The 27357-nt window shown below is 37.2% G+C and overlaps 1 protein-coding gene and 1 pseudogene across 7 annotated transcripts in view; one reads left to right on the forward strand and one right to left on the reverse strand.

Moving 5' to 3' along the window:
* Positions 1-27357, forward strand: part of TTC28 (tetratricopeptide repeat domain 28) — a 463914-nt gene that overhangs the window by 238547 nt on the left and 198010 nt on the right. The gene's annotated exons all lie outside the window — the stretch shown is intronic.
* On the reverse strand, positions 14858-15512 carry LOC308549733 (small ribosomal subunit protein uS5 pseudogene; annotated as a pseudogene). The gene has a single exon. The product of its transcript is annotated as a small ribosomal subunit protein uS5 pseudogene (transcript).

Below are 27357 nucleotides of genomic sequence, written 5' to 3' on the forward strand. Positions count from 1 at the left end.
GAGACTCTTATTTCTGAGATCTTCTGAACCCAAAGAATGGATAGTTGAAAGATTCATTAAGCAGTGAGTAGAAAGGGGAAAGAAGTTGTGTGTGGATCACTTGTAAAATGAATTTGCAATTTGAGTAGTGTTATATATTGATGTATGTATGTTGTTTAGCCTCTGTGTGTTGTTTTTCCAGTTTACTTCTTGTAATTGATTTCTAGTTTTATACTGTGGTGATTAGAGAAGATGCTTGATATAATTTCAGTCTTCTGAAAATTTATTGGGGCTTGTTTTATGGCCTAACATGAGGTCTATCCTTGAAAAAGTTCCATGCATACTTGAAAAGAATGTGTATTTTGGTGGGTGAAATCTTCTAAAATAGCTATTAAGTCCATCTGGTTTAATATATTATTTAAGGCCACTTGTTGATTTTCTGTCTGAATGACTTATCCATTGGTGTAAGTGGAGTGTTGAAGTCCCCTACTATTATTGTATTTCTGTCAATCTCTCCCTTTATATCTATTATTATTTGCTTTATGTATTTAAGTGCTTCTACATTGTGTGCATAGATGTTTACAAGTGTTCTATATGCTTGTTGAATTGATTTCCTTATCATTATGTTATTCCCTTTTTTGTCTCTTGTTATAGTCTTTGTTTTTAAAGTCTTTTGTCTGATATATGTGTTACTACCCCAGCTTTCTTTTTGTTTCCATTTGTATGAAATATTTATTTCCATTTTTTCACTTTCAGTCTGAGTGTGTCTTTTGATCTGAAGTGAGTCTTGTGGACAGCATATGGACAGGTCTTGTTTTTTTTATCCAGCCACCCTATGTTTTTTGATTGCCACAGTTAATCCATTTACATTTAAAGTAATTATTGATAGAAATGTAGTCATTACCATTTTATTATTTTCAGCTTGTTTTTGTAGTTTTCTATTCATTTTTCTTGTCTTTTACATTGATGTCTTTCTTTAGTGGTTTGTTTTGGCTCCTTTCTCTTTATTTTTTGTGAATCAATTATAGGTTTTTTGTTTGTGTTATCTGTCGAAAGCCTAGAAATAACGTTGAACCAGAAAATTGATCTGATAAAACCCAGATCTGAATGAAATTTTTAATGCAATTTATTCTAGTTGTTCTTAGTAAATGAATTCCGCTACAAAATAGTTTGTCATAGTTGAAAGTAGTTTATTATGTGCTTTTTTTACTAATGAATATTTTGATTCCTTATTTTTAAAATTTAGAATCACAACTTTCGGGTCAGATAAGGATCTTAGAGAGCACCTCATTTTATAGCTGAGACAGCGAGGGCCCTGAGATAGATCTACCTAAGGACACGCAGCCCATTAATGGCTGTTCTTATATCCAGGACTCCCAACTTCTAGTCCATTGGTTTTTACACTGAATCACTGGTAATATAGTATTTGTGTCTTCTCACTTAGATCATAAACCATGTCTAACCAGCATTATATAAAATCAACTCAACCTTGACCTGGTTGAGTGATGATAGTGCACTGGCAGACTTCATATTATGAGAAAAGAGCTTACATTTTTAAAATGTGGTAACATTGTCAAATTGCAGGGCACATCCATGAAGCCCAGTCTATGCTATTAATATACCCACACTTAAGACTCTAAAGCTTTTCCCCCTTTTGTTAGACTCTACATGTAAAATGAGGGTTTTTTTCCAATCTAAAGAGGATATTTCATGAAGAACATTACCAGATTATGTCCATCTGTAGTGCTGTAGAGAAGTATATATTAATTACATTAGCTCAGCTCAGCAAGTGTGCCAGAGAAGAATAAGGTATATATGACTATGGAATCACATTCAAAGAATGCTAAACCAAAGAATAGTGTTTTGGACTTTTGCAATTTACTTTTGGACTTTCTTTCTTTCTTTCTTTCTTTCTTTCTTTCTTTCTTTCTTTCTTTCTTTCTTTCTTTCTTTCTTTCTTTCTTTCTTTCTTTCAAATTTATCTTTATTGATTTCAGAGAGAGGAAAGGGGAGGGAGAGAGAGAGACATCAATGATGAGAGAGTCATTGATCGAGCCCGCACCCTGGGCATGTGCCCTGACCGGGAATCGAACCCTGATCGCCTGGATCCTAGGTTGACGCTCAACCGCTGAGCCATGCCTGGCTGGGCGATCTTATTTCTTTTATTAGTCCAGTTGATAGCTTCTCTTACAAAGGATAAACTTATTTGTAAACTCAGAGGATACATTGTAGAATGAATGGAGCTGACTCTGGCTAAAAGGTTTGATCTGGTTTATGATTCCATAGAGGAGTCATTGACAGTAGCTTTATAGTAACACAGCTTGATTTCCTGGCTTTGAATGGTATACAGGATATATAAAGTAGTATTTTGGTTTCATATCTTTTTACCCTTTAGTTTTTATCTGAGGAAAAGTGAAACATAAGTAATGGAAATAGGTAAATAGAAAAGGACATTAATGGGGAATAAATATTACTTGGCATTTGACTTTTGTACATATAAAAGCTACTATGCTAAGCAAAATAAGCCAGGCAGAGAAAGGCAAATATCACATGATCTCACCTATATGTGGAATCTAAAGAACATACAAACTGATGAACAAAATAGATTTCAGTGACATAGAAGCGTGGAACAGACTGATGAATCTCAGAGGGAAGGTGGGCGTGGGTGGGTGGGGAGAGATTAACCAAATAATTTATATGCGTATACGAATAACCCATGGACACAGACAATAGTGTGATGAAGGCCTGGGGTGGGAAGTGAGTGCAGGGTAGAAGGGGTCAGGGGGGAAAAAAGACATGTAATATTTTCAACAACAAAGATAAATTAAAAAAAATAATACTATGGAAAAAGAATGCCATAGGAAATATGAATAATTCTTTTACACTGAGAAATCTGGTAAGATACTTGTAAAACTTTCATATTACATGGTTGTGTAGTATGTGATGTAGATCTGCTTTTGAATATAATATGAAATTAGTCATGTGGCTTTGGAATTTTTTTTTTAAATAACAAATTTCTAGAGTATATCATGGTAAGAAAAAATGATAAAAGTTAGCATATAATTGATATCGAGTCAGCAAACTATGGCTCATGGGCCATATCTGCCTGCTGTCTGTTTTTGAATGGCTTGTGAGCTAAAAATGTATTTTGCATTTTTAAATAGTTGAAAAAGTAAAAATAATATTATTTTGTGAAGTGAAAATTATGCAAAATTCAAGCTTCAATGTCTAAAAATAAAGTTCTATTGTAACACAGCTACACCAATTCATTTAAAAAAAAAAGGCTACTTTAAAGTGTTTTTTGCTTTGTTTTTAAATGTCAAAGTGTAATCTGTACTTGATGACAGTCTGGAAAAGAATTCTAGTATTGCTTTGGGTTTTTAGCTTCTTCAAAGTACGTTTGTTAGGCAATGTCTGATCTGGGGATTATTGCTACTTAATAGTATTGCCAGAGACATAATTTTATGTGCTTGTGACTTTTCTCATCCTTCTCTATTTTGTTTTAGAATGAATGTAGCCCCAAGGAGTAACATTTCTAATATTTGCTCTTTTTAAAAATGCAGTTTTAGGATTTAAATGCTTTCCCAATATGTCTCATTTTGTCTTTCGCCTTTTGCTTTTTTCACAAGAATTAGAGGAATAATAAACGAAGATAGTTAAGGTAAGCAAAAGGAAATAAATCAGTAATTTCTTTGTATCCAGGCCTGGGGACACATAAGAATTCTAGAAATTGAGTTTTAGAGGTGGAATGGAGTTAGGAAGATCATCTGTAGCACTCTTCTCATTTTATAGATGATGAAACAAAGGTATATGAGTTGTCTATGTAGCTGATTAGGAGTAGATTTGGAACTAATCTGCATGCCTTCTGACTCCCAACTTAATGTTCTTATTTGGTCCCTACTCTTCTGCATCTGTTTCTTCCACCTTAAAGTCAGGGTGCTTTGGTATTTATCATTGTGCAGCTTGGGCTGTATCTTGGGTTTTCCCCCCCTTTTCTGATTATATTGTTGTCACTTTCCAATTGAGATCTCTGCTTATCTTGGCTATTAAAAGTAAGCTTATAAGAAAATCACATAGTTCTCACCCCATTATACCATTTTATAAATATCTTTCTTTATCTCAATAATACCATACTTGAAAACCACTCTACTTCTCCAAACTGTTTTTCTGATTAGCATAAATTCAGAGCCAGTCTTTCTGAAAGCTTCACCCCAAAGTTACATGTAGAATGACATCTAATAAATTTGGCATTTCTTCATGCAATGTCTTGTTCACATCTTGAGCTGTTTTATTGTGTTACAGAAATTAGTATTGGCACATTATGCAAGAAGTCAAAAACTCATCCCCCAAGACAGTGTTGTTAAATGTAGCTAAATAAGTCTGGCAAGAATGAGCAATGTATAAAAATAACTTTAAAGAACAAAACTGGGAAGACTGTTGAGAGACCACAAGGACTTAAAAGCAGAAATTAAAAGGAAAATGAAGAGAGCAAAGCAATATGTTTCTTGTTGGGCAAAGCTCCCCTAAGGGACCCCGTATTCAAATACTCTTTCACATTGCATTTGAATCCTTAGCTTCTATCGGCCACTGATACCACAGAGACCCAGCAGTGTGTAGTGGTTCCTTCATCTCCTGGTCCTCTAGATGCCTCCTATTACAGCCCTACATTTAAAAATAGCAGGGAAATGAGGGAAAATCATAAACTAGCTATAATAAAATTAGTGCTTGCGTGAAAGACTATTGCCAGAGAACAGCTTTTAGAAGGCCCAGTACTGCCAGAAGGCCGCTGGGTGTTGGCAGTGTTCAAGCATTCACTGGCCAGCACATTGAGACCCGAATTGGGCGTTTTATTAAAGATAGTGTCTTTTCTTCATGATCATGAGGGTGAAGAGGTGTTTTTTTTTTAAGTAATAGAAAGTAGATCAGAAAAAATATATATTGTCATAATAAATAAATATTACTCTTTCTTGCCAACATAGAAAAGTAGAAATTAAATAACTTTGACTGAAGGGTGTCCAAGGGCTGACATCTAAGAAACTAGATGTATAGATAAAGAACATCACCACCACTAACAAAAATCCCGATTCTTCATTAATCTGTAAAGGGGGGGAAAAGCAGGAATTGGGCATGAAGGTATGGTGAGGATCATTGCATTTCCCATTAAATGCGTACTTGTAGAAGACCTGGAATTCTCATTATAACTTGAAAGGAAAACTGATTCTTTTAGAATCAGATATTTTCAAACTAGTATGTCACAGAGCCTGCTCTGGTTCAGTGGTTTCTTGCTACTAAGTATGCATTACCATGGCTATTGGCTTTCGTTCCCACATATATCATTAACATAGATGAGTCTTGAAGTCAGTCTGCTTCTCAAGGGTGTGTTTCAGTGACCTGGATGAAAAGATTTTTTAGCTAACCTCACGAATCAGTCTTTTAAAAGGACTTTTGTTGGCATTCGGCCTCACCCTGTCTCTGCTGTTGAACTTGTAGTACTCCTTTCCTGCACCCACTGCAGGCAGTAGTCTGGATCACATTTCTCTGCAATAATCTTGTTTCTAGCAGCCTTGGAAAGAATGAGTGGAGGATTTCAGCACTAATACTGTTATGAGGGCCATTCTAGTGAGAACCTTGGTTAAATCTAAAAAGTTGGATGGGCACCCAGGGCTTTCATTTTAAGTAAACTCCACTAGGGCTACAGGGGGCAGACCATTAATCTGGTTCATATACTCCATTTGCTTTTTAATCTCTTGAGTGTACGGAGTATGCATGTCCATTCTAAATGGGGGGAAAAAAAGCCTATCCTTGATGGTACACTAGACTTTGACATGCCCTTTAGGTTTAAATAAGGTAAAATACTTGCTATTGAACTTTGAAAATGTCAGTAAAAGGATTTTACTGCAGCTGACCAGCTCTAGTCCCCAAAGGACTAGATTGCTGTCCTGTATCTTCCATAGGAATGTGGGACATAAATCATTTTAGAGAGATTGCAAAAAACAATTATTGAAACCTTGAGGAAAAAAACATTTGAATTTAGAAACTATAATTGATCTTATGGGCTTTAATGTGTTTAGAGAATGCCTATTTCTGATTAGGTGCTATAGGTTTAATTCATGTGCACCGATTGGACAGCAGGATTAATAGTACTGGGTTATATATAAGATGATCTTCCACTGAAGAACTTAGTGTCCTGAGTAGCTATTGAAAGGAATGGATTTCCTAGTTTGTAAAGTTTTTTTCTAGATTGATATGGCAAATTAGACTCTTGAATACTGGAGAAGCCTTTCCAGGAAATAGGAATAGAAATCCAGGTGCTTTTTCTTCCCTCTAGAAACCAGTGTTTCTGTGTAGTTTTCCAACTGATTTCTTTCAGGATATAGAATAAAAAATCACAGAAATTGGAAATAGGAAAGATACTGTAGGTCATTTAGCCTAGCATTTAGTACAGTACTCTGCGACTCCCTCACAGATACCTAGAAAGTCAGCTGTTATACAAGATAATTTTCTTAAATGAATGTAATCTTAGCAACTCAATATCCTTGATGCCTTCTGATTTTGAGTTTAGAAGTAGTAAAATGGGAAAGGCCCCAAATTTGATGCAGCTCTATTAAAATCTAATTGCTTTCAACATTTAAACATACAACTCATGTCATTGTTGAGATGTTGTCATGTAGTCAGTCATTCTGGTGGGGTTTGGGCTTTTATAGGGTTAATGAATAATCGTGTATATCACTTTTCTATTGCTATCGTAATACTGTATGATAAAACAACCACAAAACCTCAGTAGTGTACAAAAATACGCATATATTTTTGCTTACATATCTCTGATCAAAGCTGGGCTCAGTGGGGCTTGTACGTTTGCAATTAGCTGAGGTTATGTGGGTGGTGGTAGCCTTGGGTGGTTATCAGGTAGCTTCCCTGATCTTGCCCAGCCTCTCTCATGTATGTGAGACCTCCCCTGGGACAACTGTGGGTCACCCTAGGCATTCTCTTATGATGAAGGCAGAGGAGCAAGTGCTTGGCAAGCTTCTGTTTATATCACATTTGCTAACATCTTATTGTCCTAAGCAACTGAACTCGACTTAGCCCAGAGTCAATACCACGTCTTCAGTTGGGGGAGTGAAGCTGTCTATGCAGTCACTCTACCACAGTGTGATGGCTTAATTATCTCATAAATGATACACCCAGGTTATAAATACCTTGATATGTATTGTTTTCTATATGATTCCTTTTGAGGAAGTAACAAACTTACTGTTCATGTCCTCAGAAGGAAGAGTGGGACAAAGGGTGACTAGGATCAGTTTACCTGACACTTTCACATTTTTGTTTCCATTTAATTCCCACAAAATCTATAAGAATTATTTTAATAACTCTAATAATTATTGCTATCCCTGAAATATTTGGGCTGCCTCACCTCTATCTGGGTACTATTGAAGAAATGTTGATGAGAACTTTTAAAGGCCATTTCTACTCTAAGATTTTTATGATTCAGTGGTTACTACATAGTTTTTCTGAGTATATATATCTCATTTATTATGTTATCTTGGCCAAAATGACTTTGACTTTTTGTTTCAAGATTATTCTCTCTACTATTTGTCCTGTCCCAAGAATGTTAAGGTAATTTTTTAATTTAAAATTTTAGTTTTCAATTACAGTTTACAATCAATATTGTTTTTTATTAGTTTCAGGTGTAGAGCATAGTGGTTAGACAATTATATAGTTTACAAAGTGGTCCCCCTGATACTTCAAGTGCCCACCTGACATTATACATAGTTATTACAATATTATTGACTATATTTCCTATGCAGTACTTTATATCCCTGTGACTACCAATTTGTACTTCTTAATCCCTTCACCCTTTTCACCCAGTCCTCCAATGCCTCTCCCCTCTGGCAACCATCAGTCTGTTCTTTGTATCTTAGAGTCTGTTTCTATTTTGTTTGTTTGTTTGTTTATTTTGTTCTTAAGATTCTACATATAAGTGAAACCAAGAATTTTAAGTTTATAGATAAGTTGAAGTAGGGCAATCATCAACAACAACCTTGCATAGGAGATGATTTTAGAGTAGTGCTACTGGTCATTTAGCAAAACTGTGACAAAATAACAATAGCTATTATTTACTAAACCTCTCTTGTGTCCCCTGGGTTACATGCACTATCTCCTCTAATCCTTACGGTAAGCCACAGAAGTAGGGAATACTGTCTCTGCTTTGCAAATGTGGAAACTAAGGTGCCTTCTTTGAGGAAACATTTCAGCAGGTGATCTGGTAATCACTTCTTCTCATTTCTTCCTTCCACAAAGACTGATTGGGAGGGAGTGAATTAATGAGCAGTGAGTGATAAGCCATTTGAAAAGCTGTTGTTACTAGTTCCTCACATATGCCAAAAAGTAAATAAATAAATAAATCAAAGGATGGATACATGGTATGCATGGCCCCACAAAAGACATTTGCTTGAAATTATAATTGAGCAATCCATCAGTCTTTCAGTTTCATTAATTGTGTAATTTGTGCAAGTTGCTAATAATAATAATTTCTCAAAATCACATTTTAGAAATGGACACAAGATATATAAGTGTATGTTTAACCACTTTATTTCTTCCAGGCTATTTGTGAAATATCTGTTGCAGATTCTGTTTTATAAATACTGTGCATTTACATATTGTCTTATTTTCAAGGAGCTCATGGTTAAAGTAGATTATCTTGTTGAAATTACCATTTTGTAGGTAAAAGAAAAAGAATATTGGTAGTTTCATATGGTTTGACTTAATATTTGGTACTGTTATATGAGAGAGAAAATGAGGAATCACTCAGAAGTCACTAGAGATATTTTCATCCTAGACCTTGCTCTTAAACTTCAAACCCATATTTCTGACTTCCTTTCCTTTAGCTCTATCAGTGTGTGTCATAGGTACCTTCAGTTCATCAGGTCTAAACCCAAACTCTTCATCTCTTCTCCCTCCTATGTGACCCCTCTGATTCTCCTGGTTTCCTTGATGCCCATTGCAGAGACCTAGCAGTCATGCTAGCCTCTCACATTCTACACAGTCAAGGCAGTCTTCAAGCCCTATCCAAGCTCTATCTCTGTTTCTGTCTCTCTCTTCCCCACCTCCCTACATTGATATACATCATACATATGTGATATATATGTATCTATCTATAGCTTTTAAATATCTTTTGCTCTTCTTTCCAGGAGACTCTCATCATATTCCCCTGAACACATTAAAAATTTTTTTTGCTTATTTCTATGTTGTTCCACAAATGATGGAAGGCACAGCAACCGCTGAGTTGGTCCTTTTGCCTACCCACTTTCTCATTTTGACCCATTCTCCCTAAGACTTCAGAGCAGAATTTCAAAGTGCAAATCTAAACACAGCATTCCCCTGTATCAAATTTACCAGTGACTCACCACAAATCAAAGTCTAATCTCTTTAGCCCTTCCCTTCCTCATTCAGCTACTAATTGCTTTTCCAGGATCATTTACTACTATTCTGTTTGTGGATCCTATCTTCTAGCTGGAACTAACCTCTTACTCTTTTTGTCCTGAGATCAAGCCTTAGATCAAGCTTCATTCATCCTCTCTGCTTAGCCTCCCCTAAATGCTGCGTCAACATGATCTCTCACCAGATGGACTCTGAGGAGGGTTTAATGAAAGACATTATGTACCCCAGGTTCATTGATCTATCAACTTCTCTCCATTAAGAGTACAAAGCACTACATTCTTTTATCTGTTTTGTTCCACATGTATATAAAAATTGACACAGGAACCTACTGAATAGTGTAGATATAGGAAAGTAGGAGGATTATATGAAATAAAAGGCAGACTGCATCTGTATGTGGTGAAATTGTCCCAGTTCAGAATTGAATGTTCTTATTAAACAAAAAGTAATGTACATATTTGATTTTTTTTGCTCGCTATTCATTTTTGTGTCACTAGCCATGAGATATTTATTTCAGACTATTTCATATAGTAATGTATTGTAATATGTGAAAAACAAATGTAATAGATTTATTAACATTTTTTTGATTGAGGTATAAATGACATATAAATTGTATTAATTTCAGGTATACAACATAATGATTTAATATTTGTATACTGGGTGGGGCAAAAGTAGGTTTACAGTTTGTATGGAAAATAATACAATAATTAATAATAATTCAAGAATAAACTGTTTCGAACACTCACAACTGTAAACCTACTCTTGCCACACCCTGTATATTGTGAAATGATCACCACAGTCAGTCTAGTTAACATCCATCACCATACATAGTTATAAATTTTTTTCGTACGGTAAGAACTTGTAAGATTTACTCTCTTAGCAACTTTCAAACATGCAATACAGTATTATTAACTATTATCACCATGTGGCACATTACATCCCCGTGACTTATGTATTTTATAATTGGAAGTTTTCATTATTTTGACCATTCGTTCTTCTCTCACCTCTGGCATCCAGTCTGTCCTCTGTATCTATGAGCTTGCTTTTATTGTTTTCAGATTCCACATATAAATGAAATCATACAGTATTTGTCTTTCTCTGTCTGACTTATTTTCCTTAGCATAACACCCTCAAGGTCCATCTTTGTTGTCACAAATGGCAAGATTTCATTCTTTTTTATATGATATATGTTCCATTGTACATATATACCACATCTTTCTCCACTCATCTATTGACGGACATTAGGTTGTTAAGCATCTCATGGCTATTGTAAGTAGTGCTGCAATGAATATTGCGGGGGAGGGTGTGTGTGTGTGTGTGTGTGTGTGTATGTGTGTGCATATATCTTTTATAAAATATATATATATCTTTATTGATTTCAGAGAGAGGAAGGGGAGGGAGAGGGAGAGATAGAAACATCAATGATGCAAGAGTTGTCATTGATTGGCTACCTCCTGCACAACCTCAGCTAGGGATCAAGCCTGCAGCCTGGGCATGTGCCCTGACTGGGAATCAAACTGAGATCTTCTGGATCCTAGGTCAATGCTCAACTGCTGAGCCACGCCGGCCAGGCTATCTTTTTGAATTAATGTTTTTGTGTTATTTGGATAAATAGCCAGAGGTGAGATTGCTAGATAATAAGGTAGTTATATTTTTAATTTTTTGAGAACCCTTCATACTGTTTTCCATAGTAGCTGCACCAATTTATACTCCCACCCACAGTGCACAAGAGTTCTCTTTCTCCACATTCTTGCCAATACTTACTTTTTGGTCTTTTTGATAATAACATGTTACCAGGTGTGATGTGATATCTCATTGTGAATTTGACCTGTATTTCCCTAATTTACTGATTAGAGATCTTGAGCATCTTTTCATGTACCTGTTGGACAACTGTATGTCTTTGGGAAAATGTCTGGATCTTTTGTACATTTAAAAAATAGGATTGTTTAATTTTTTTGCTATTGAGATTTATGAGTGAAGTTTTGTTATTTTTCAAAAAACTTCAGTTAGCTGCTCAAGCTCTCTAAACCTTTGTTTATTCATCTGTAAAGTGGAGATAAAAACTGAAAATATTTCACAAGGCTATTAAAGAGATAAATGCATGTAACACACTAACATCATATGTAGTACACAGTAAGGATGTAATAGATGTTAGCCATTATTATTATTTATTTCTTTATGCCAGAAACTGTATCATTTATCTCTTACTCATCTCATTTAACATCTAACATAAAGCTTCACCATGAAAGCCTGTCTCATGGCTTCCTTAAAACAACTTTGTAGCCCTGGCTGGTGTCGCTCTGTTGGAGTGTTGTCTGGTACACCATAAAGTTGTGGGCTCGATTCCCAGTCACGGCACACACTTAGGTTGCAGGTTTGATCCCCGGTCTGGGTGCATATGGGAGGCAACCAATCAATGTTCCTCCCCCTCCCCCTCCCCCTCCCCCATCCCCTCCCCCATCCCCCTCCCCCTCCCCCTCCCCCTCCCCATCCCCATCCCCATCCCCATCCCCATCCCCATCCCCATCCCCATCCCCATCCCCATCCCCATCCCCATCCCCATCCCCATCAGTAGACATATCCTCAGGTGAGGATTTAAACAAAACAAAACACTTTGCACATCTTAACCCTTATTCTGGAATTCTTCCAGACCACCTTCTCTACTTGCCTGCCTTCCTCTTTCTGTCCTTGCCACTTCTCATTCCTGACCCATCCCTGCCTCCCATCCCTTATTTAGGCTCTATTACTTGCATCCTATCCTGCACCTAGTATGTTCTATTGTCAGTTACATTGGATTCTCTTGTGGTCTCATGAGGAGCTGATTTCTGTTAGTCATTCTCAGATCTTGTGAACCCCTCACCATAAGGAAAACCCTGGTTTTTTATTGACAGTTGGGGCTTATGGGATGACAGATTTGTCATCTTTACCTGCCCTTAAGACAGAAATATCAGACTCCTCAGGCTAATGTTTGGTCAGTCCCTGCCTTAGGACTTGACTGAGTGATTTGTATATAACATATGACTCCTTGGGATTCTTAGCAAATGGCAGTCTTGTTCCTACATCTGTTAGTCTAGGTTTCTTCATTAAGACTGATTTTATTTTACACATATTTTTAACTTTAAGAGGAAAGTCTCATAGTTATTTGTATCAGGGATGAAGCTGTAGAAATAGTTTATTAGTTTATGTTAAGTTTCAGTGACTAAGAGATATTGTGGACCTATGAGACTTGTTTGAGATACTTTGATGTGAATAAGAGATGATCAAAGAAACAAATTGGATGATGAATATATTGCTTTGAAAAATGTAACTTTAATTTAGCCTGGCTGCAGTGGACAACTCTATTTTTCTGGTTTAGTGGCTTAGAACTATTGTTTGCATGAAGTCTAATTTACAAAATCAGTAGCTGAGATAAACATTTGTGTCAGACACAGATGGCTGCAGGGTTGTATTAGTTGTAATAGTTCAAGCTATAGAACTACTCTTACGTGACAAACAAGAGCCACTGGGAGATCTCTGTTCAAACTGATGACGTTAACTTTGATTTTCCCTACTCTCACAGTATGGTGAGGGAGAGTCTAGCCCTGGTTTTGCTTCCAAGTACTGATTCCCTTCTCTTTGTTATTATTTCATTGTAGCAAAAAGAAGAATAGATATCTAAGGCCTGAAGTTGTTTCATTTATTTTTCATAACAAATTTTGTTGATCCCATGTAATATAAGTTTAGTTAGGAATCTTCTATTAAAATGTTTCTGATACAAAATCTTAGAATATTAGATCTTAAAGGACCTTAAAGATCATCTACCCCAGTGTTTCCTGGACTGAGTTCTAAACTATTTTGTAAGATGTTAGAAGGTGTTCCAATAATAAAAGGGTTTTATGGGCACAGTTAGTGTATGATATCCAGAGTTTAAAAAGTAAACTTAGTAGGCTTCTTTCTATAGGAGTTCTCAGAGCTTTAAATGTGCTGAGATACTGTGTTAATCATAAAGGGATTAAGTGAGGAGTGTTAGTTAAGTAGGGAGAGTGACTCAGATTTATTTGAGTTCTTTTTCTGTGGAGCACCTATAAACATCTATCAGAAGGATCCAGTTAAAGTAGTAACACAGAGTATACCTCTTTGCTGTTCAGAACCATGGAAATAGGTTCCCATCTCACACAGAATAAAAGCCTGGATCCTTTTTAAAATTTTTGTTTATTTATTATTATTTTATTGAATTTATTGGGATGACATTGGTTAATAAAGTTATACAGGTTTCAAGTATACAGTTCTACACAATACATCATCTGTATGTTGTATTCAGTGTTTACCACCCCAAGTCAAGTCTTTCATCATCATTTATTTCCCCTTTACCTTCTTCTACCTCCCCCCACACCCACCTCCCTCTGGCAATCACCATAGACTCATGGATATAGAGAACTGTCAGCTGTCAGAGGGGAGGGACTTGGGGGCTGAGTGAGAAGAGTGAAGGGATTAAGCAAAGAAAAAGAAGAAAGGCTCATGGACAAAGACAATTCCAGGCTTCTTACAGTGGCCTCCAAGACCCTTCGAGGTTTGAGCTCCTGACTCTCTAACCTCCTTTCTTGTGACTCCCTACCCTGCTCCAGGCACACTGGACCTTCTCAGTGAGGCCTGCTTGGATTATCCAGTTGCCAATATTTCTTCTCCCCCTCCCTGCTCTTTTTCTTCTAGTATACTAACTCCGTCATTGCCTTATTTAATTTTTTTACTGTGTTTCCTCCTACTGGAGTGTTGTTCAATGACAACAGATTTTTTTGGTGTATTTTGTTCTCTGTCGTACCCCTAGCATCTAGAATACTGCTTTACACATAGTAGATACTAAATAACTGTTAAATGAGCTAATTGTCCTTGAGAGAAATCAAAAGTCTAAATTAGGGTGACATTCCTGAGACTTGGAAGAAGGTACAGATTTTTATCACCTCCATCCCCAGTGGAGGAGAGCAGAGGCACAAGCAGAGCAGGGGAATCCTCTCTAGGAAGTTCCTGTATGAGGAAAGAGTCTTGTTATGATCTTATACAGTGAAATATGGTGACATTTTCCTTTCCTGGACCAAGGGTGAGAAGGGGAAGCAGGGGGAAAATAGGACTGATGCTTCTGAAATAAGAGTAGGTGATATTGCTCATCTTACTGTGCTACACTCTCCTGTAATTACAGCCAGTGTCACATGAAAGAACAAGGGCAGCCCTCTGGTGTGGCCTGACAGTGAACCCTTAATCTAGAGCTGATTTAGTCCTGAGTTTAAAAAACACTGGCCTGTCATTCTTTAAGCATATATTTGCAGGACACCAATTTATGCCAAACACATTGTACAAGGAACAGTTTTATTTGGGGGATGCTGTTTCCCCAGTGACAGATTTTATTGTTGTCCTGGTTTTTTATTTTTTAAAAAACAGGCTTAATTCACTTTATTTTTCTTGTATAAAATTATGTGGTGGCCACAGCTGGAGCCTGGGTCCTCTGCACAGAAACTCTGGAGTGGGTCTTTACACAAGATGGTCAGTGAATTCCTGATAGGGAGACTTGGTACACATGGTCTCTTTCCAGAGATTGGGGGTAAGATAGCTGTACATCTTAGAGATGGCATCAAAGGTGGCCTTGGTGAGGTTGCTTAGGGAGGCAGTGCAGCCCCTGCCTGAGGTATAGCAGGTGTTGATACTGCCATCAGCAGCAGCTTCTTGGGCACAGGGGCTGAGATGATGCCAGTGCCCCTGGGTTCAGGGATGAGGCCCACCAGCACAGCGCCACAGTGGCCAGTTACCTTGCAAGGGGCTTGTTGATCTTGTTCCCCCAGTAGCCTCACCCCACAGGCACAACAGAGAGCTTGGCCAGGATGATGGCCAACTTCCTTGGAGCACTTAACACCCAGACCAACATGTCTATTGTAGTCCCCATAGCGATAAATGCCTTGAACTGGGTCCTCTGGCCAGCATCGGTCTGCTTTTGCGTGGGCATAATCTTCAAAACCTTGTCCTTGAGGGATGCCCCCAGGAAAATGTCAATTCAGATTCCTTGATGGGCAGGGAAAAGAGGTCTCCTCCAGGGACTTGACCTTTATGTCCTCCCACAGAACCTGTGCCATCCACCATTTGATGTTCCCTCGGAGAAGAAGTGTTCTGTTGTGTGTGTTCTTGCAAAGCTTGTTCATTTGGTTTCAGGATTTTGATAATTTCACTTTTTATTTTCCAAATCCATCATGTTAAAAATGAATTCCTTTTTTGTTTTTCAAAAAACAATAGAAGGCGAGGTTGGAGACTCAGTACTATAATAATAATTCTAGTTCTTGGCCCAAAGAAATAGAGTTTTATCTTTTAGCTGTCTGGCTTGTTGGGATTCCTATTACATATTTATCAAAAAGAAATAAGAGAAAAACTTTTAACTGAATTGTTTTCCACATGGGTAAAATACACCAGTTGTGTTTCCTTGGCTAAAAAGAATGGATAAAGTAGTATTCTGGAGAATTAGTCCATAATTTGACCCCTGTAATGCAAAATGTTATAATACAAAATCACCACTACTAGTTTTCCACTTCTACCTCATGAAAAGAGAATTGTTTAGAGGTATGTTTATGTCCCATGAGATTACGCTTTAGGACATTATTGCTCTAAACAAAGCACAGCTATACTATTCCTAATAAATTATTATGTCTTCCACATCTGTTCTTGTTTTTTCTCTGAAGAATTCATCCAAGAGAACACAGCATTAACTGAACATACCAGCATTGTGGTAAGACATTTTGCTGATAAATGCATTGACAGTTGATTTGTTGTGATTAGAGGAAAACCTCAGGAGTAGAGGGTTTGGGGCTAAAAACTGACTTTCTTTCTCTACTGCCAGACAGTGTCTCCTTCTGCCCTTTTCCCCTTTCCTTGAGATTTCCTCTGAGAGAAATCATGTGACCCTGTCACTACAGTTTTTAATGCCAAATATCTAAGTGTCTTTAAATGCAGCAGAACACTTTTAAAGGCAAATAGTGAAGTAGCTTCACCTGACATTTCCATTATAACTGCTCTTAGTGGATTCTAGACATCATACATAAAGGTGGCTAGCTGATTCTTTTTTAAAAAAAATCATGATGCAAACCCATTGAGCTGTCTTTTCATATTTGATGCTCCATCCATTGAACATGCAACACATTTTTTTCTTAGAAATGTGATTTGATCAGAGGATATCTATAATAGTCTGGACTAGATTTTTCTAGCATTTGTCTTATATTTTAGAGATGCAGCCATTTCTCATAGTTTTGTGACATACCTAAGTATTTCTGAACTAACATCAATTGCTTTGTTATCTCTAAGACTGTGAATCAAACTGAAAAACACACAGAATGTTAAATTGCCACCATTACTGTCAAATTGTTCTTTCAGTTTGTAGAAGTTAAAATTGTATTCTCAGACTTTGTATACACTGTTTTTAAACCTTAAAAGTTTTATTAAATTTATTTTTACTCATGCATTAAATATTTAATGTATACCTATTATGGTCTACAGACAGTGTATAATGATTTCAATACAAATATGTACAAGATTCAATCCTTGCCTTTGAAGAGCTCACAGTGTAGAGAGAAAGGCAGATGGGTAAATAGGGAAATTTCTTTTAACAAATTCTTTGACCACATTTTACCAATCGACTCCCCCCAATAATGGACAATAATGGGGGACAGTAATGCCTTCAGCTTCCCACCAGCACAGCAGTGCTTCTATGACCTTTGTATTTATTCCCGTCTGGGCCTGTATGAGAATTTCTTTAGAATATATACTGAGGGGTGGAAGTGGAAGTTCATAAGATATATAATAGTTGATTGAACCCAAAACTGCGAGATTCTTCTCTGGGGTGGATGTATCAATCTGTACTTCCATATGTGTGTTCCCACTTCCCACATCTTCATCAATACACTTAGCATTTGTCATCATTTTAATTTTTGTTGGTCTAAGAAGTGTAACATGCTTTTTTGTTTTTTTAATTTGTATTTCTTTTACTACTGATGAATTTGAGACATCTTTTAGAACTATGTATTAAAATATATTCTTGTTAGCCTTCGAGTTCCCTCTTCTATAAATTGTTAGCCATTCTTTGTTGTTGTTGGGGTTGCTGTCGTGTTGATTTGCAGGCATTCCTCTTATGCTCTAGAGTTCAAGTCACTTGCCAGTAGTAGACACTGCAAATATCTTCTCTTATTGCATCATTGTTGTGAGTTTATGCAATTAGTTCTATATTGCATTTTTTAATTTTGTAAAAAAGTAGAAAATTTAAATATAAAAGTGCTAATACTAGCAAAAAAGATATGTAGGTTTCATAAACTAATACAGTTGAGATAAAGATGGAAAGTGCTTGGCCCTGCCCAAAGTAGTACCTCTTTAGCTCAATGAGATTGTTAGACTTCTGATAAATGAAGGGAAATGATAAGACTAATGAACATGTGTAAAATGCTGAACATATATCTTTGAAGACTGTATCCAACAGCTTGGATGTAATTATAGAACAAGAACTTTCCTTAACCTGAAATTCCATTGTTTGACCTGTGAACATTCAGCCTTTGTTCACGTTTTTTAGAACAAATTATCACGAAAAGTAGGGCACAGCTCTGTCTGAGAGACCAGTTATAGGGGTATTGCTAAGTAACCTCCACAACTTTAAGGCACTAATTTCAACTGTAGTTTGTTTATAAAATATGTTTAGTTTCTGCTAATGAAGGTGGAAGATAGGAGGGACTAAGAAAGAGTATAGAGGGCAAGCATTTTTTTTTTTTTTAAAATATCTTTATTGATTTCAGAGAGAGGAAGGGAGAGGGAGAGAAAGAGAAACATCAATGATGAGAGTGTCGTTGATCGGCTGCCTCCTGCACGCCCCCGACTGGGGATTGAGCCTGCAACCCGGGCATATGCACTGACTGGGAATCGAACCTCGATCTCCTGGATCCTAGGTCGATGCTCAACTACTGAGCCATGCCCAGCCAGGTGAGGGCAAGCATTTTATTCTTCGGGGAAAAAATTGGGGGGCCTTTTACCCAATGAACTGTGACCATTGAGTCAGATATGGCCTTATGATACCCAGAGTCCAATTTCCTGTCAAGGGCATAGTCACATAGATGATGACTTGAAAATTAAATAATGATTTAACATAAGTCATGGGCCCTGGGCTAATTCACTACTTCCTTCTTTAGCTTCTGTAGTTTGTTACATGTGAACTACACAAAGGAGCCCACCTTGCCGTCAGGTTGTGAGAATAATTCCAGTACTTACGTTGGTAGGCTTATATCCCAGCCAGTCTTTCAGTTGCTATGCTGCCTCACCAAATTAAGTTACCCGCCTGCTGCTACCCCGTTGCTTTAAAAGTTTATCCTCAATATTGTTTGGGATGACATAAAATTATTTCCTTAGTGGCTATCTTTTAGAACTATGTATTAAAATATATTAATGATTCAAATTCAAGTATTAATATTTTTATGTTAGGGAATATGTACTTCTAAAGTTTAAGAGAATTTGGCCTATTAAATTAATGAGCCAGCCTTGCGATTCTTAATATATGTAATTGAGTAATTAATTAGACATGATTTTGAGTTAGAACTCTAAGTTTGTAAACAATATTGGAATATTTTATAGAGCCCAAGAATCATCATGTTGGAACATTTATTTATAAGAATTATCTATATTTTTTGAAAGTGCTTGTTTATCAATCAGTTAACTAGAGAATTTAAAGAGAACTGAATATATTAAATTTCTTAATGTATTTTAAAGCATTTAAGTGAGTTTTAGTTAACATTAGAATAGTGTCTCTCTCTCTCTCTCTCTCTCTTTTTTAATCCTCACCCGAGGACATGCTTGTTGAGTTTAGAGAGAGAGAGGGTGAGGAAAAGAGAGAGAGAGAAACATTGAAGTGAGAGAGCAGCATCGGTCATTTGCCTTCTGAAACAAGTATGTGCCCTGGCTGGGAGTTGAACCTGCAACCTTTTGGTGTACAGGATGACGCTCCAACCAACCTAACCGCCTGGCCAGGGCAGAATAGTCTCTTTTTAAAAGTGATAGTATAAAGAGAATAATAAAAAAACTAAACTTGAAATCTTAAGAGTGAATAGAGTTTTTGAATTTTGAAATATAACAAATGGATAAATGAACTGAAGAATGTCTGAATAATCTTTTCTGTTTACGTCCTTTAGGACATTAAAAAGAAAAACCTCACACTGAAATGGTCAGTACGAATAATCATTGTGACTGTACTGTGCTGATAGAATTCCAGGCGCAGCAAAGAAATGTGACATTTAGTTAGACTGCACAGTTTATAGTTTCCTAGAGGCTTTTGAAATATTGAAAATGGTTTATGAATCTCCACGACTTGTCTTCCAGGAACATGATTTGCCGTTTACTTACATTAGACACCTCTCTTATGTGTAGAATTAACTTCTTAGTTGAGTGTTAATTGAAGTGCTTTATTTAAGTGGCTCAGAGTCCTCCTTTTAATCACAACAAGAGGAGTCAAACCACAAAGATGCTGCTCTGAGGATAGTGAATTGGTCTCAGCATGAAATAGCGAGTGAGTGGCTGGTCTTCAGGCCTGACCTCTGAGGTAATGTCTCAGAACTGAGTTTTCAGTAAAATAGATAAAGAATTTTTATTATGTTTCCTGAGCTGGAAACACATCCATCCTCTAATTTTGCTGGACAATGTGTTTACCATTAAGGGCCTGCCAGTCTCCGTGAGAACTCAAAGCGGCCATGGAGGGCATGCAACCCTGCCGCAGGGTGAAGTGAAGCTTGGCTGAATCCCAGTTGCATTACAAGTCCTGGTGGAGGTGCTGCCCTTTTGCCCTTGTCCTTGGGAAATTCATCAGTTCCTAGAGCTGCTAGAGATTGTAAGACATTATCTCATTCAGCCTTCTGACTCCAAGTAAGAATTTACTTAAATTTTCTCTGGCAAAGGAGAATGTCTTCATGTACTACTTGTATAATTCAAAATTAATTTTAAAGATGGTATTTTTTTTAATTACTTGTGGCAGATTTTGTTCTACCTTCTCCTACAATCTGCAGGGATAGTGAGTCACCTTGCTAACCTATGGGAAGTAATGATAATAAAGATAATTAGAGCTTACATATTTTGAGCATTTTCTGTGTGCCAGATACTGAAGTAAAAACTTTCTATGCATTCACTTATTTAATTCTCACAGCTGCCCAGTGGGGCAGATACTGTTCTTGTCTTCATTTTGCAAATGAGAAAACTCAGGGTTAGGGCTCCCAAGTGGTGGAGTTGGGATTTGAAACCTGGGTTTGTCTCATTTCACAAGCTGTGCGCTCAACCTCTGTGTTATTCTGCCTTCACCAGTTATGGTACTTGGTTTGTCTTCTAATTGTGTTTTTCTTCCGGGAATAAATAATTAGGCTATATAAAGAACTATATGATGCAGCATGAATTGAAGGATTTGGGGGATTAAGGAATTAATGTTAGTCTTATAAATCCTACCTATTAATTAACATGTGCAGTATTTGTGATTAGAAGGAAGTATTTACTCACATGGTGAAATTGGTGTAAAAGTAAACCATTTGCATAGTTCTGCATTTCTCCCTTTCCCACATACCCCATACTGCTTTAAGTTTTAGTTTTTTCTTACGCTGTGGAAACATGGAGAAGCTAGACTAGTGAATTATCAAGCCTTCATGAAAAGAGTTAGTAAACAAACTTACAAGAGAACTATGATTTGAAATAAAAGTGTGGACTTTTATTCTTGGCCCCAAATGAGTTAGAAGCTTTATAGGTTTACAAGGCACTTTGGGTAGGATCTTTTCTCTCTCCCTAAGTAAACATCAATGGAAAGCAAACTCCAGTGTGGCTTCAGTGGGTGTGTATTATGAAGGGCAGAGCTGCAACCAGAAAAGTGGGATCACTTTTGAACTGAAAAATAAAAAATTACCTATTTACTTGGTTAGTGCATATAATAAGGAATATATGGGTTACCTTCACAATATTTTTATAGTTGTCAGTGTTGAGAATTGTGTTCTGTTTTAAATTCTGACCTCCCCCTTAATGTAAGAGCACCTTTGGAATTAACTCTCATTTTTCCATGCCATATAAAAGTATGAGAAAGTAGTAGAGATTAAAGTAAATTCAACCCCGAGCCTGGCCTCTGGTTTCCAAGCTGGCTACAGTGAGAACTGTCAGGGAGATAGATGGGGGCTCTAAGGTTTCCTGGAGTTTTCAGCCATGTGTGGGCACCACATGTGGTGTGTTCAGTGAATACAAATACAGGAACACATGCTGTTTCCATTAGGGACACTTCAGACCCCTCTCTGTCCCCAGCCTTACTGCAGAGTTGAATGGGTCATTTATCATAGGCCACTTACTGATACTGACTGGTGCTCAGGCCCTGCTATAAGCAAGCAGCAAAACAGTGTGACTTAGTTCTTTTTAGAATGCTTATCATACAATGGTGTTATTTCTTAACAACTCACAAGTTCATATGCAAAGAAGAAGCATTTAACTAGCTGCTTATAGAGTGGAATGTATTTAAAATGCAAATCTGACTATAGGTTTACCTTCCTTAAACCTTTCAGTGACTTAAGAGAGTCAAAATCATTCAAGACTGAGTTCTGTGTTGTCTGCAGCCTCATCCCCTTCTATTACCTGTAGAAAGCTGAACTGCTATTCGCTCTGCACATATATTATATAAACTCTGGCCTTCTCTTGACCTCTACTTCTTTGTTCATTTTGTTGACAAGGCCTTTCTCTGCCTTCTTTGTCAAAGTAAAGCATCTCATTTTATAAGACCTAGGTCAGATATTACCTCCTCCAGCATATTTCTCTTCCCCCAGTCTGGGTTTGGCATTTCCCTCTAAGTGCTCAGAGAATGGGGATAAGTCATCTGTCACAGGTAGCTCTTCTCTCAGTGTATTGAAACAATGTTTCTGTCTCATGGTGTGAGCAGCCTCAGGTGCCCAGCCCAGTGCTTTGAGCAGTGAGGAGGCAACCACTACTGATTCTTGAACTGAGTTGAACTGCCTTGTAAGCAACTCTGCGCTTCACTCAGACACAGTCACATATGATTCTCATTATATTCCTTATCCCAGTGCCTTACACACCCACACCATGAGAAAGTTCATACTGAAGAACTGGCCGACAGTGTGACTCCCTCAGTTTTCCATGATTGAAGAGCCCAGATATACAAACTGTACAATCTGTTTTCCTATGTGAGTGTTGTCATTAGAAACATGATTGAGTGTTGTCTCTGGTGGTCCTTGCAGGCAGCTAGTAGCCACATCATCTGTTGGTTACACTTTGGAGAAAAATAGCATCTTAGAAAGAGTGCCTGGTATCTTGATGATCTTAAACATTTCCCTGTTTTATTTGGCATAGCTGCCCAGGGTCAGACAGATCTTGTCCTCAGCCAGAGTTCTCATAAAATTTCTCACTGCTTCAGTGTGTGATTGCATGCTGTTTACTTTCAAGAAATGCATTTTCTTCCTAACCAGGTGCTGGGATGTGTGTAGAACAGTTTAAGAACTGTTTCCATTGAAGTGTAGCACAATCCCCACCTTTTATTCTATCTTATTATTTTTACTAGTTTGCCATACTTGGTCTTTCTCCTCCTTGTCATTTCTTAAAGAGGCCACATTAGCGCAATGAGAAAAATAGGAGCTTTGAAGTCTGAGACCTGGGGGTGAAAGCTGAACTTCACCACTTAGGAGATTGTGATTATCTGGTGCCTTAACCCCTTTGAGCCTCAGTTTTCTCATTTGAAAATGGGGATGGTTCCTGTGTTATTAGGTTGGTGTGAAGATTCAATGAGATAATTTATACACATAAAGTGCTAAGTACTTGATCACTGTGATCATTACCATGTGCAACTATGCTGGAGTCTATGTGGGATATAAAATACTGACACATGAAACAAGTAAGTAGCAATTTACATGGTATTATATGAACGGTGGCAAGATTAGCTTCTCAAAGAAGCACAGAATGTTTAAAGCCCAGAAAAGACCCTCCGGTTTGATCTTATCTCCTAAAAGACAAGGTTTAAGTTCTGACTGTATCATTAACTGTATCACCCCCGATTCACTTCCTTATCTATAAAAACAGGGAAAATCATTAATATGTAGTTCTCTACTTTACAGAAGTGGCCTAAGGATGAAACAGAGTCACTACTATGTGCTAGTAAACAATGGTATTTGTATTACTGTAATTCTGATTAATAGGAGATACATAATCTTCCTACTGCATTTTGGTTTTGTATTAAATATAGTTGAAGTTAATGATCCCCCCCCATCGTGAATCATGGAAAACTGTTAAAATAGCTATTCAGTTCTCGTACATCTGTTAAAGAAAATTTTTGCTTCTAAACATTATCAAAACCCCAAAGGGAAGCTACTGTTCCCTGCCATTTGTGAATGTAAGCATGGCCTCAGAAAAACAACTTTCCACAACATAAAAGTGAAGGTCTGGCCTGCTTTCTCTTTCAGCATTCTGTTCTAGCGAGCTCTAAGGGCATCTGAATGATAACTGCTTTCTCTCTTAATACATAATGTCCCCACTTGAACTTATCTTGCTTGTAGGCATGACACAAGCAACATCAGGCTGGGCATTCTCAGTAGACCTCCTCCTAGGTGTGTGTGGACAGCCAGCTAGATCACTTTCACTTCACTGAGCTGTGAAATTGACACCAAATTGTGCCATTAGCTTATTTCTGAAGGGTATGTTGTGCTGGATGTTCTCTTCTTGCTTGCATGGTACATGAAAAAAAAGTGACAAGATAAAAATGTCCCATAAATGAACACGAGTGAAGAAATTTAGATGTAATTTGTCATGAGTTAAAACATTGAATAATGTATTAAGAGCCCCTGGAAGCAGAGGTGCTGAGAATTCAGAGCATGTATTCAGTACTTGGGGAAAAGAAAATGTAGAGCTTTGGGTTTCTCTTTGGAAGATTTTAAAGATTTTCATTTGCCTTTATACCCTAATAGCAAGAGAACAGTCTCTTTTGCAATCAATTAAGTCATTCAGTTGCACTTATCTATATTATATGTTCACTGATTTAGATGTAATCGTGTGTTTATGCTGAGTCTTTTCCCTGCCTATAATTGAATCCTTTTTTGCCTACCTTTTGATTAGAAAATCAAGATAACTTCTTTCTCGGTAAAATCTTCCCCCTATAGTTGAAAGACGACAAAGGGTAACTGTAAATGTGGTGGTTGGAAGAGTTTTCTCTGAGTGGAATCCACATCATCCTGGTGAACGCATCCTGCATTGTAAATCAGTGCTGGTCCTCTCTAGAGCATTCATGCTTTCCCTTCACTCTTCTCCCAGATACCCACTTAGCTCACTCTTCCCTCCTTCAGGCTTTTACACAAACCTACTCCAATCCTGCCTGTCTGCCTTCCCTGCTTTACTTCCCCTCAGAACTTAAAGCTATCTAACTTATTGCCATATTTACTGCTTCTTGACACATTATATATTTCACATTTTAACATCTCTGAAATTGGGAGGTGTCTAACAATCAATGACATCTTTGATTCTGAAAAATAAATATGTATATTAGTTTCTTTATTTTTCTCATTTCTAGAATATAAGCTCCATGTGGGCAAAGAGTTCTATTTATGCCATACATTTTGTATCTCTAGCGCCTGTAACTGCCAGTATTGTAATAAGTGCTCAATAAATATTTGTTGAATGGCCTGTCTACCTGCAAGGGGTGACAAAGAGAAAGATCTCCAGAAATCAAGGGGACATGTGGATCCATTGAGTCTTTAGATGAATACTAAGCTCAATTTGCATAAGGTTGGTTTCCATAAAGCCAAACAAAAATAACTACGGGGGAAAAACACAACTATTTGTGGGATAGATTGAACAACTACCAGAACGGCTAGACTGGAAAAACTTTCTTGAGCATCCCGGGCATTTAGTAGGACCCTACAGAAAAACTAGGGGTAGGACTAAATATCCCTGGTAAAGGCTTTGCTGAACCCTAACACACTGAAAAAGAAGTCTTGAAATAAACTGATCTGCAAGTAAGTGATACAGGTGATGGAATTAACAGACAAGTACTTTAAAACAGGTATTATAATTATGTTCAAGGATTTAAAAGAAATAATGAAGTAATTTGATATAATGAAGAGAGAAATGGAAGGTATCAGAAAGAACCAAACGAAACTTCCAGGTTGGAAAAATACAATATTGAAAATAAGAATTACTGGATGGACTTAATAACAAATTAGACACAGCTGAAGAGAAGATAAAAGAACCTAAAATTGGAACAACAGAACCCATCCAAACTGAAGAAAAGGAAAAATGGCCAAGGAAAATGAATAGAGCCTCGGTGGACTATTGGGCATGTCAAATGGTCTATCATACGTATAACTGAATTCCTAGAATAGGGAATACAAATATTGAAGAAATAATTGCCAAGGAATTTCTGAATGGTATGAAAATTATACAACCAAGAAGCTCAATGAATCCCATTCATGCAGGATAAACATAAAGTAAACCACACCAAGGCACAGCATAACCAAACTTTTGGCGAAAACATTATAAAGAATGAAGGGCAGCCAGAGAAAAAACGTATTACATACAGGGGACCAAAGATAAGAATGATTGCTGACTTCTCATCAAAAGCAATAAAAGCCAAAAATCCCCAATAGAATGACATCTTTGAAGTGTTAGAAAAATAAAAGTGTCACCCTAGAATTCTGTATGTAGCAATAATATACTACAAAAATGAAGATGAAATAAAGACATTTTCAGGCAAACAAAAGCTGAGAAAAGTTGTTGCCAACAGACTTTCACTAGAGAAATGTTAAAGGAACTTGTTCAGGTGAAGGAAAATAATACGAGAGAGACGTATATCTACAGAAAGAAGAGAGCTTAAAAATGCAAATATGTAGATAAATGTAAATAACTTTCCCCCCATGTTTCCCTTTTATTTAAAAGATAATTGACTTGTGTAAAGCAGAAATAATAGCAGTGTATTGTGCGGCTTATAACATGTTGAAATAAAATGTATTACAATAATAGCTCAAAGAACAACATGGGGAAATGAAAGTATATTGTAAAGTTCTTACATTATACATGAAGCAGTGTTCATTTAAAGGTAGACTGTAATAAGTGAAAGATGTATACTGTAAACCCTAGCAGGCTTTCTCAACTGGAGTTCCTCATGTCAACCACAGAACACAGAAAATCCAGTAACTGTTGTCTCAATTCTCCTAAGAATGGAATGTAATTAGGACCATTCTGCTAAGCATAGGAGAAGAGTTAAAACATTACATACAGTGGATGCCTCAGGGCATTAGGGCGTAATTCTGTCGTAGAATCCCAGTTGAAGAGAGCTGTGAGAGCAACCGCAAAGAGAAAGGGGGGGCGAGAGTTGGGTATAGGAACGGGAGAGAGTGAGACAGAACATGAGAGAAAACTAAGCTAATAGAAGAGAGAAAATGAAATCCTAAAAACTGATCACTTGATCCAGAAGAAGGCAGGTGTAGGGGTGGGGGACAAAGTAGAGATGAAAGTTCCAGGATTTAGTCAGTCATCCAGATTGGTAGAGCCACTCCCAGTTGCTTGAGCTTTCTGAACTTTTGTGAGTAAATTTGTCCTGCATTACTATATCCCTTTAATTGACCTTAACACCATTAAGATCAGTTCTTATAGGTAGTCCTCAGTCTTCAGGTTTCTGCTGATAGGAATTGTAAAATCTTGAAATTCTACTGGAATTTGGCTCCTCTTCACAAGTTGCACTTTTGTACCTGACCCCCTGGAGCTACCAGGACTTAAGACTAGTTATTTGACTGTATTGTTTTCAGCTGGAGGCAGTTTTGCCCCCATGGAGACATTTGGCCATGTCTGGAGACATTTTTTTTGGTTGTTACAACTTGGAGTGGATGCTACCAGAATCTAGTGGATAGAAGCCAGAGATGTTGCTAAACATTCCACAGTGCATTTGCATACAACAAA

The sequence above is a fragment of the Miniopterus schreibersii genome (assembly GCF_964146895.1).
Source record: "Miniopterus schreibersii genome assembly, chromosome: 20".
NCBI lineage: Eukaryota > Metazoa > Chordata > Mammalia > Chiroptera > Miniopteridae > Miniopterus > Miniopterus schreibersii.